General features: G+C 42.4%; 1 long non-coding RNA gene across 1 annotated transcript in view; it reads left to right on the forward strand.

Moving 5' to 3' along the window:
* Window positions 1-222: 222 nt before the first annotated feature.
* Window positions 223-12,033, forward strand: part of LOC140718775 (uncharacterized) — a 112,819-nt gene continuing 101,008 nt past the window's right edge. The window contains exon 1 of the long non-coding RNA XR_012096786.1: window positions 223-308. This is a non-coding gene — a long non-coding RNA (uncharacterized lncRNA). The remainder of the gene's footprint in view (window positions 309-12,033) is intronic.

Below are 12,033 nucleotides of genomic sequence, written 5' to 3' on the forward strand. Positions count from 1 at the left end.
AAGCGAGCTAAGTTTGAGGAGATCTTGTCAGGAGAAAATGTTTTTTTTGAGAAACAGCAAAGTTCAAGTGCGGAAAGTGACCAATTACTGTTTTAGTAAAAAGATTTAAGGATCCATGACAGCTCCCCACCATTGCTTTGTAATTTCACTCTTCAGATGGAACATCAGCACCTCCAGTATCAAGCATCCAACTCTACCGTACAGAAGTGGACCTCAGCTGGTAGCCTCAATGCAGAAGGATGGCAGCGAACAAAGAGCCCCAGACAGCACAGAAGGAGAGCCGCACTCTCAGCAATGTCAACTCTCAGGTGAGATGTTTAAACTAAAGAACATTTGGCCCTCTCAGGTGGATGTGAACATTTCCTATGGCGCTGTCTGAAAGGGAGTTTTCCCCAGGGACCCGGACAGTCAAAGTCAAAGGCAAGTTTATTGTCATATGCACAAGTACATGTATGCACAGGTGCACTGAAAAACTTGCTTGCCACAGCATCACAGGTACATAGCAACATATAAGCAGCGTTCACTAGAAAACCATAAATTAAACATAAATTATACAAGAAAAACAGAAAGAAATTGAAGTCAATTTTGGTGCAAAATGATCAAAGTGTTGGCAAACTCCAACGATTAGGGCATCATCACTAAAATGAGGCTCTCTTATTGTTATTTCATTATTTGTGAGATTTGGGTGTGCGGAAGTCAGCAGACATAATTTTTTTATTATAGCAGTGACTTAAAGAAAATATCTGATTGGCTCTAAAGTGCTTAAGGCAGCCCAGCAGGTATGGAATGCATTATACATAGGCAAGTTCTTTCTTCTTGGTGGGAACAGACCAGCATTACTGTGTGGACATTAAGAGAGCTGCTGTTTTTGTTGAACGGTGTAGTGAAATGTTTCATATCCACTTTCCATGCCAGGTTAGAGCCTGATCTGAAGTTTTACAGTGGTACTAGTAAGTTAGTGAACCATGTAGAATTTTCTCTATCTCTGCATAAATATGACCTAAAATGTGATCAGGTGTTCAGGAGTCCTAAAACTAGATGAAGGGAACCCAATTAAGTAAATAACACAAAAAAAAACATTATACTTGTTCCTGCAGCATTTTGTGTGTGTTGCTTGGATTTCCAGCAGCTGCAGATTTTCTCGTTTATGATACTTGTTCATTTATTTATTGAGAAAATTGATCCAATATTACATGTATTTGTTGGAAAAGCTATGTGAACCTCTGGGGTAATGCCTTCTACACAAGCTATTTGGAGTCAGGTGTTCCAATCAATGAGATGAGATTTGAGATTAGGGTTGTGGAGCTGCCCTGCCCTATCAACAAGACACTCAAAGTCAGGTTACCAACTGGGCCTTCTCTTCTCAAGAAAGATCTGTTTATGTGCACCATGCCTCAATCAAAACAACTTTCAGAAGATCTTAAAAGAAAAATCGTAGAGATGCCCGAAGCTGGAAAAAGCTACAAAAGCATTTCTAAAAACCTCAGTGTTCAACAGTCCACAGGAAGAGAAATTGTCTATGAATGGAGGAAATTCAGTAGTCCCTAGGGGTGGGCATCCTGCAAAGATCACACTGAAAGTACAACATGCAATGCTGAAGGAGGTGAAAAAGAACCCAAAGGTAACAGCAAAAGACATGCAGAAATTTCTAGAACTTACTAAAGTCTCTGTTCATGTGTCTATTATAAGAAAACCAGTGAACAAGAATGGCCTTCATGGAAGGACACCACGTAGGAAACCACTTCTCTCCAATAAAAAACTGCTGCACATCTCAAGTTTGCGAAAGACCACCTGGATGTTCTACAACGCCTCTGGGACAATGTTCTGTGGACAGATGAGACAAACGTTGAAACTTTTGGCAGAAATGCACATTGCTATGTTTGCAGGGAAAAGGGCACTACATACCAACACCAAAGCCTCACCCCAAATGTAAAGCATAGCAGAAGGAGCTTCATGGTTTGGAGCTGCTTTGCTGCCTTGGGGCCTGGACGGCTTCCAATCATTGAGGGAACAATGAATTCAAAATTGTATCAAGACATTCGACTGGAGAATGTCAGGGTAGCAGTCTGTCACCTGAAGCCTAATAGAAGTTGGATAATACAACAAGAGAATGATCTGAGAAGCAAGAGTAAATCAACAACAGAATGGTTTAAAAAAGAAGAAGATCCGTGTTTTGGAATAGCCGAGTCAAAGTCCTGACCTTAATCCTATAAAGATGTTGTGGAAGGCCCTGAAGCAAGCAGCTCTTGCAAGGAAGCCTATCAACGTCCCAGAGCTGAAGCAGCTTTGTAAGGAGGAATGGCCTAAAATTCCTCCAAGCCGATGTGTGGGACTGATCAACAATTACTAGAAACTTTGGTTGAAGCTATTGCTGTACAAGAGGGTCATACTGCTTACTGAAAGCAAAGGTTCATATACATTTTCCAACAAATACATGTAATATTGGATCATTTTTCTCAAAAAATAAATGAACAAGTATAATGTTTTTTGTGTTATTTAATTGGATTCTCTTTACCTAGTTTTAGGACTTGTTTGAAGACCTGATCACATTTTGGGTCATATTTATGCAGAAATAGTGGAAATTCTACAGGGTTCACAAACTTTCTAGCACCACTGTGTTTCTGTACAGAAATTCTTAAACCAGATTATTCATTCTGCACTCATTGAATTGGTTTAGAAGGTATTTGCACTTTGCTGGATGTTATTTGGGACCATTTCTATCTCAGAAGGGTCAAAATAAGATAACGTGGGAGTTTGTTGGTATGAAGCAGAAAGCTGGCTCCCAGCAGAGCTATGATAGAGGCCAATCTCCTGCTCACCAATACACTGCAGCTTCACTCTCAATGACTCTACCTTATTGATTCTTTCACCACTGACCTACGCAAGGTCAGTTGCGTACCAGCATATTGGGATAGTAAAGGAAACTGGAGAACCTGACAAATATCCAGGACATCTTAGGGAGAACGTGCAAACTCCACACAGACAGCAGCTGAGGTCCAGATTGACCCAGTTTACTGGAGCTGAGGGGCAGCTACTCTCTGTGCATGCAAAACTTGCAGCAATCTGGCAGAGTTCAATGGCCTGTTTCTGTGTGTGAATACAGTACTGTGAAACTCTTGATTTCTGTGTAAAACTCCACTGATTTATTTCCAAGAGATTGATTTCATGTCGTTGCTTCAGAACTTGAACATCTACTTTCCCAGCAGATGTTGCTACAGTGTTTGAGGGGTTTTGCAATCACTACATCACACACACATGACAATGGAATAGTTCTGACAGACCATTTGGGTGGGTTGGGGAGGTTGCGTACTGCAGTGGTGAAAGACCTCCTTACAGTTATCAGTTTCCTCCCGAAGGAAGGTGTGCAAGGCATTTTTCAAAATGAAAGAAAGACGTTTGACTCCTCCTATCAGCAGAAAAATATCAGTCATACTGAAACCTGCTCTTTGGGATTGACTGCACACAGTCCCATACCCCATATAACCATATAATCATATAACAATCACAGCACGGAAACAGGCCTAGTCCGTGCCAAACTCTTAATCTCACCTAGTCCCACCTACCCGCACTCAGCCCATAACCCTCCACTCCTTTCCTGTCCATATACCTATCCAATTTTACCTTAAATGACACAACTGAACTGGCCTCTACTACTTCTACAGGAAGCTCATTCCACACAGCTATCACTCTCTGAGTAAAGAAATACCCCCTCGTGTTTCCCTTAAACTTTTGCCCCCTAACTCTCAAATCATGTCCTCTTGTTTGAATCTCCCCTACTCTCAATGGAAACGGCCTATTCACGTCAACTCTATCTATCCCTCTCAAAATTTTAAATACCTCGATCAAATCCCCCCTCAACCTTCTACGATCTAATGAATAGAGACCTAACTTGTTCAACCTTTCTCTGTAACTTAAGTACTGAAACCCAGGTAACATCCTAGTAAATCATCTCTGCACTCTCTCTAATTTATTGATATCTTTCCTATAATTCGGTGACCAGAACTGTACACAATATTCCAAATTTGGCCTTACCAATGCCTTGTACAATTTTAACATTACATCCCAACTTCTGTACTCAGTGCTCTGATTTATAAAGGCCAGCGTTCCAAAAGCCTTCTTCACCACCCTATCTACATGAGACTCCACCTTCAGGGAACTATGCACTGTTATTCCTAGATCTCTCTGTTCCACTGCATTCCTCAATGCCCTACCATTTACCCTGCATGTTCTATTTGGATTATTCCTGCCAAAATGTAGAACCTCACACTTCTCAGCATTAAACTCCATCTGCCAACGTTCAGCCCATTCTTCTAACCGGCATAAATCTCCCTGCAAGCTTTGAAAACCCACCTCATTATCCACAACACCTCCTACCTTAGTATCATCAGCATACTTACTAATCCAATTTACCACCCCATCATCCAGATCATTTATGTATATTACAAACAACATTGGGCCCAAAACAGATCCCTGAGGCACCCCGCTAGTCACCGGCCTCCATCCCGATAAACAATTATCCACCACTACTCTCTGGCATCTCCCATCTAGCCACTGTTGAATCCATTTTATTACTCCAGCATTAATACCTAACGACTGAACCTTCTTAACTAACGTTCCATGTGGAACTTTGTCAAAGGCCTTGCTGAAGTCCATATAGACTACATCCACTGCCTTACCCTCGTCAACATTCTTCGTAACTACTTCAAAAAATTCAATAAGGTTTGTCAAACATGACCTTCCACGCACAAATCCATGCTGGCGGACTTCCGGTAACATGGCGATTGCTTAGCTGCTCCGAACTTTTGTTCCGTTACTGTCGCTACCTTTGCACTAAATGTCTCCATTTTATAAAGCTTAGATAGGAATTTTTTCGGTATCTCTTACTTGCCTGTGAATATATCTAACCTACAATGTCTAGCAAGAGCTCTAAATCCGGGAGAAAAGAAACTACGACTTCGTCGGGCGTGACGATGAAGGCGCTTGAAAATCTCCGAGACGAAATCTTAAAGCAAATTAAAACTGCTTTCAAACAGTTAGAAGACAAACTGGATCGGATTAACGATAAAGTGGACAAACATGCTGAACACTTATCTCGCATCGATTCGACTTCTGAAGCTTTAGAAAGTCGGGTTCGATACTTGGAGACTCTCTGTTCCAGCTTAGAGGAAAAATCTAATAAACTTCTTTCCAAAATGGTGGATCTCGAAAATCGTAGCAGACGCTGTAACATCAGAATTCTGGGATTACCAGAGGCGACTGAAAAGGGATCAACCGTGAAGTTTTTCGCCGAGTTTCTCTGTGAGATATTCGGGAAGGATCTGCTTCCAAACCCGCCCGAGCTCGAACGGGCACACAGAGTTAATGTCCCCCCCCGGAATTCTGGGCACCCGTCCGCGACCAGTAATCTTGTGTTTCTATCAATACCAGGTAAAACACAGTCTGATTGTGGAGGCACGTCGCAGAGGCTCTTTTTCTTTCCAGGATACAACCATTCGCTTTGTGGAAGATTTTGCACCCCAGACCTTAAAGATGTGCGCTGAGTTTAAAGGCGCAATGAAAGTGCTTTTTGATCGTGGTTTCAAACCTTCCCTTCGTAACCCTGCCGATCTACGAATCAAGTTTAATACCGGGGAATTCAAGTGGTTCAAATCAGCGAGGGAAGCCGAAGCGTTTGTGGCAAGTCTTCCGGCTATCCAGTCATCTTCGGAATCTGATCGGACTTCCTAAAATGGTGGATAAGTACTCCTCGTAGTAAAATTACTTTCTCTGGACTCGGAATTCACTTGAATCACTCAGACATTATTCACTGAAACTCTAAAGGCTGTTGACAATCTCTCCCGGGATTTGGTGTGTGAGTAATCTATTTTCACCTCTGTATAACTTTACCTACAGAGTTCTACAACTAAATCTAACTTGTTTTGGAGGTTTGAAGTCTTTAGTGAAGGCCTCCCTGTTTGTCGGTTCACAGTTCAACTGCTGATTTATTTTTCCTCTGTTTTAAATACTTATTTATTTTATCTTTTTCTCTTCTTCACCCCCTTTTTTTTCCATTCTCTGAATGTTTTTTTCTCCCTTCTCGGTAAACGGTTGATAAATACTCGTCTTGAATTTACAATTTTCCCCTTCCTCTTTTTTTTCTTTTTCCTTCTTACCTTTTTTTCCCCCTTTCTCTTACTTTATCCTTCTATAATATTTCGTGGGTAGATTAGTTTTGGTTTTCTTCCGATTTTCTCTGTATTAAGTTGTATATCTTGGCAGAAGGTGTTCTAATCTGTAGTTATGTTTCCTAGTGCATAAACTAGTTACTGTTTGTTATAGCATTTATACGGAACTGCTGTCAATGACACAGATCTGGAAGTTGTATTTGGGTTAATTTCTTTGGTAGAGCTAGCTACTTGTTTTGGTAGCCGTCTAGTTTTGGGTTGTGTGGGTGGGGTGGATTTTCCAGTTCCAACATTTCTTTATTGTTTAGGACATGTTTATATTTTGACCTTATGAATCTATGTTTACATCTCTGCTCCCAGACTGCTATTGTACTGCTTGACTTTTTATATGCCTGCTGCCTTTTATGCATTAGTAATTGATAATGGCTAGTGCACTTAAATTCGTGAGCTGGAATGTAAAGGGACTGAACCACCCTGTTAAAAGGAGGAAGGTATTCTCACATATTAAACAACTCAAAGCTGACATTGCTTTCCTCCAAGAAACTCATATTCGTTCATTATTCAGTTCTCAATTCGGATTTAAAGTTCCATAAGATCTGGGGGCCTTTTATCGAGTACTTTCATAACCTTCCTCTTGACTAGGGTTTTTTTTTCCCTTCGGTCCCTTTCTTTTCTGGTAGTAGGCATTATTATCCTCTGTTGCTAAGTGTTTTCACAGTCTGGGAGTTTGACTGTCCGGCCTTATACTCTCTATATTGTGTGGTGGTTGGTCTGGAATTGTTGTTTTTTTTTCTTGTGTTGTGGGGTTTGGGGAGGACACTAAGCTCACTTGTCTTTAATTTAGGTGCTTTTTTGTTAAATTCTCTTCCTCTGTAGCATATTGATATTGTATGCTTAACCTTGCTCTGTATTAATGCTCCTCATTGGGATTTGGGGTTTTTAATTTTGTAAAATGTTTTGAAAAACTAATTAAAAAATTAAAAAAAACAAAAAAAAAAAAAACAAATCCATGCTGGCTATTCCTAAACAGATCCTGTCTATCCAGATAATTATAAATACTATCTCTAAGAATACTTTCCATTAATTTACCCACCACTGATGTCAAACTGACAGGTCTATAATTGCCAGGCTTACTTCTAGAACCCTTTTTAAACAATGGAACCACATGAGCAATACGCCAATCCTCCGGCACAATCCCCGTTTCTAATGACATCTGAAAGATCTCCGTCAGAGCTCCTGCTATCTCTACACAAACTTCCCTCAAGGTCCTGGGGAATATCCTGTCAGGACCTGGAGATTTATCCACTTTTAAATTTCTTAAAAGCGCCAGTACTTCCACCTCTTTAATTGTCATAGGTTCCATAACTTCCTTACTTGTTTCCCACACCTTACACCATTCAATATCCTTCTCCTTAGTGAATACCGAAGAGAAGAAATCGTTCAAAATCTCTCCCATCTCCCTCGGCTCCACACATAGCTGACCACCCTGATTCTCTAAGGGACCAATTTTATCCCTCACTATCCTCTTGCTTTTAATATAACTGTAGAAGCCTTTCGGATTTACTTCCACCTTATTTGCCAAACCAAACTCGTAACTTCTTTTAGCTTTTCTAATCTCTTTCTTAAGATTCCTTTTACATTCTTTATATTCCTCGAGCAATTCCTTTACTCCATGCTGCCTATATCTATTGTAGACATCCCTCTTTTTCGAACCAAGTTTCTAATATCCCTTGAAAACCATGGTGCTTTCAAACCTTTAACCTTTCCTTTCAACCTAACAGGAACATAAAGATTCTGTACCCTCATAATTTCACCCTTAAATGACCTCCATTTCTCTATTACATCCTTCCCATAAAACAACTTGACCCAATCCACTCTCTCTAAATCCCTGTGCATCTCCTCAAAGTTAGCCTTTCTCCAATCAAAAATCTCAACTCTAGGTCCAGTCCTGTCCTTCTCCATAATTATATTGAAGCTAATGCTATTGTGATCACTGGACCCGAAGTGCTCCCCAACACATACATCTGTCAACTGACCTATCGCATTCCCTAACAGGAGATCCAACACTGCCCCATCTCTAGTCGGTACTTCTATGTATTGTTGCAAAAAACTATCCTGCACACATTTCACAAACTCTAAACCATCCAGCCCTTTTACAGAATGAGCTTCCCAATCTATGTGTGGAAAATTAAAATCTCCCACAATCACCACCTTGTGTTTACTACAAATATCTGCTATCTCCTTACACATTTGCCCTTCCAACTCATGCTCCCCATTAGGTGGCCTATAATACACTCCTATCAGTGTTACTACACCTTTCCCATTCCTCAATTCCACCCAATTAGTCTCCCTAGAGGAGCTCTCTAATCTATCCTTCCAAAGCACCGCCATAAGATTTTCTCGGACAAGCAATGCAACACCTCCTCCTCTGGCCCCTCCTACTCTATCACACCTGAAGCAACTAAATCCAGGAATATTTAGTTGCCAATCACACCCTTCCTGCAACCTTGTTTCACTAATAGCTACAACATCATAATTCCAGGTATCAATCCACACTTTAAGCTCATCCACCTTTCTTACAATGCTCCTAGCATTAAAATAGATACATTTAAGATACTCTCCACCTCCTCCTCTCTTTTCATCCCTAGCAATGCATTCAAATTTATTATCCTTTTCTTTTTTCTCCCCTACATCTTTGGGCTGAGCGCATCCCTTCTCCATCACCTGCCTTTCCTCCCTCACACACTGTCTACTTACTTGCTCTACTGGTGAACTAACCTCCTCTCCCATAGTTTCCTCAAATTGATTTCCGCCCCCCCCCCCCCCCATTTTACTAGTTTAAAGTCTGCCCTGTAGCCCTAGCAAACCTCCCCACTAGGATATTGGTCCCCCCAGGATTCAAGTGTAACCCGTCCTTCTTGAACAGGTCACGCCTGCCCCAGAAGAGGTCCCAATGATCCAGAAACTTGAATCCCTGCCCCCTGCTCCAATCCCTCAGCGACGCATTCATCCTCCACCTAATTCCATTCCTACTCTCACTGTTGCATGGCACAGGCAGTAATCCCGAGATTACTACCTTTGCGGTCCTTCTTCTTAACTGCCTTCCCAACTCCCTATACTCTCGTTTCAGGACCTCTTCCCCTTTCCTACCTATGTCATTGGTACCTACATGTACCACGACCTCTGGCTCCTCACCCTCCCACTTCAGGATATCTTGGACGCGATCAGAAACGTCCCGGACCCTGGCACCAGGGAGGCAAACTACCATCCGGGACTCCCGATCACCTCCACAGAACTGCCTGTCTGAACCCCTGACTATCGAGTCCCCTATTACTATGGTCCTCTTTCTTCTATCCCTACCCTTCTGAGCTACAGGGCCGCCCTCTGTGCTGGAGGCCTGGCTATTGTCACTTCCTCCAGGTAGGCTGTCCCCCCCCAACAGTACTCAAACATGAGTACTTATTGTCAAGGGGTACAGCCACTGGTGTACTCTCTAGTACCTGCCCCTTCCCCTTTCTGACCGTGACCCACCTATCTGCTTCCCGTGTCCCCGGCCTGTAACTCCTCTCTATCACCTCCTCACTCTCCCTGACCAGGCGAAGGTCATCGAGCTGCAGCTCCAGTTCCCTAACGCGGTCCCTCAGGAGCTGCAGTTCGATGCACCTGGCGCAGATGTGGACATCCGGGAGGCTCGGAGACTCCAGGATCTCCCACATCCGACACCGAGAACAAGAAGCTGCCCTCACACTCATACTTCCCGAATAACTGAAAATAACAAGGAGAACTAAAAGATAAGCCTACTGTGCCCTCTTCCGCCTAAGCCCTCTGAGCCCAAGCCCTACACTCTGCTCCCGGCTCACTCCGCTGCCCGCAAACGAAGCTGCCCGCTGCTTAAGGCTGCGTTCTTTTTATATCTTCCCTCCTTCCCAGGCCTCCTTCACGCGCCTGCGCAGTCCCACCTCTCAGAACTCTGATCTGAGAAGCAATTTGAAAATGGCCGCCGCCGCACTTCTTCTCAAAGCCTCGCTGTCCTCTTCCAAAAGCTTTTCCAAAACCCCATAACACCTATGTGCAGATAGCTGTGGGAATTGCTTCTGGTTATAATTAGGAGCATTATTTCCTACAGCCATCAGATTCTTGAACTTACCTGCACACTCCTAACCATACCTCAGCAATGGAACTGTACCAACCATCTCTTGGAATAGAATCAACTCGTCTTTCATTACCTTTTTTAGCAATAAGGTCTTATTTTTGCATTCTTGTTTTCATTGAACCTGAATCCGATAACCAGGCGGTGAAATCTGGGCCCAGAGTGAGATGCTGGGTAGCGTGTTCTAGGCCCGAAGCCTTTCGCTGCAGTGGTGTCCGGGTCCTAGTGCGAGATTTAAATGATATATTAGGAAGGACGGGGCATTGTGATTGGAGGCAAGACCTGATTTTGTTCACTCTCCCTCCATGTTCACTCTTCTCTCTCTTTCTCTTTCTCTCTCTCTATGGAACTGAGGCTATGAAAACTGCCCCTGGCTGCTGTGCTCCGTGTCCACTAATCTGCTGGCTGATAATGAGGCTTTGGGCCTTCTCTGGCCTACTCCAAGGCTGCTCTGGGCTTCGGATCTAAGGTCTTGTTTTAGTTTTGAATGTTGTTGCTGGCTTCCATTGTTTGCATGATTTGTGTGTGCTTCTTTTCCCTTTCTCTCTGCATCGGGTGTTGGTCTTTTAGTTGAATTCTTTAATTTGGGTTCTTTCAGGTTTCTTGCTTTGTGGCTGCCTGTAAGCAAACAAATCTCAAGGTTGTATAATTTATACGTTCTTTGATAATAAATGTACTTTGAAATTTTGATTTATATGGCATGAAATTAATTGTTTTGCAGCAGCTGTAGGGTGCTAAAACCGAAACATTAATGAATTACAAACTAACTTACTAGTGTAAATGCTGATATATAAACTGTGTATAATCTATATTCTGTATGTTGTCTGTGCCTGTGATGTTGCTACAAACAGGTTTTTCATTGAATTGCACCTCACTGGTCTTGTGTACATGACAACAAACTCAACTTGACAACGAATGAACCTCATCATCAACCCGGTTCAATACTTCCAGCAGCAAAACACCTCCTTTTCATTCCAGCAGGTGGCAATATAACTTTAATATATAACTATCTCCCTGTAGTGGGGGAGTGTAGAACCAGAGGACACAACCTCAGAGACAGCCATTAGAATGGAGATGAGGAGGAGTTTCTTTAGCTGGAGGGTGGTGAACCTGTGGAATTCGTCGACTGTGGAGGCCAAGTCATTGGTTCTCGATTAGTCAGAGTGTGAAAAGTTGGGGAAGGAGGCAGGAGAATGGGTTTGAGATGGAAATGGATTTGCCATGATCAAATGGTGAAGCAGAATGGCCTGATTCTGCCCCAATGGTCTTATGGCCTTGTCTATTATAATACAACTATCTACTGCCTTGATACATTGACGGGAGTGTCAGTAACTCGAGGAATTTAAGGGATTTAGCTTGAACAACAGAACATAGATTCAAGCAGCCCCATAGTTGCATAAGAGCAGCAGAAATGAAATGCCACAGGGGTGTTGGTGAAATAATGAGCGGAAAAAAGTGGGTTGCAAAGCTGAGATGAATGTAATGAAAAATGGCTTGACTGCAGAATTAACTGAGCAAGATGCTGTTGGCAAGTTGAGATGTAGGAGGAGGCATGGGTAGGGTAAGAAAAGGGGATTTATGAAAGCTGAACACAGATGGAACTCTGCATCTTCAGATAGCCATTTTAATAGGCGCTATCAAGATGAGTTTATAATCCTTTGACTCATTTTAAAAGAGTAACAAAGTACTGGAGGAACTCACCTCGTTCCCTGAATTCCT

This window comes from Hemitrygon akajei, chromosome 30 (assembly GCF_048418815.1).
Source record: "Hemitrygon akajei chromosome 30, sHemAka1.3, whole genome shotgun sequence".
NCBI lineage: Eukaryota > Metazoa > Chordata > Chondrichthyes > Myliobatiformes > Dasyatidae > Hemitrygon > Hemitrygon akajei.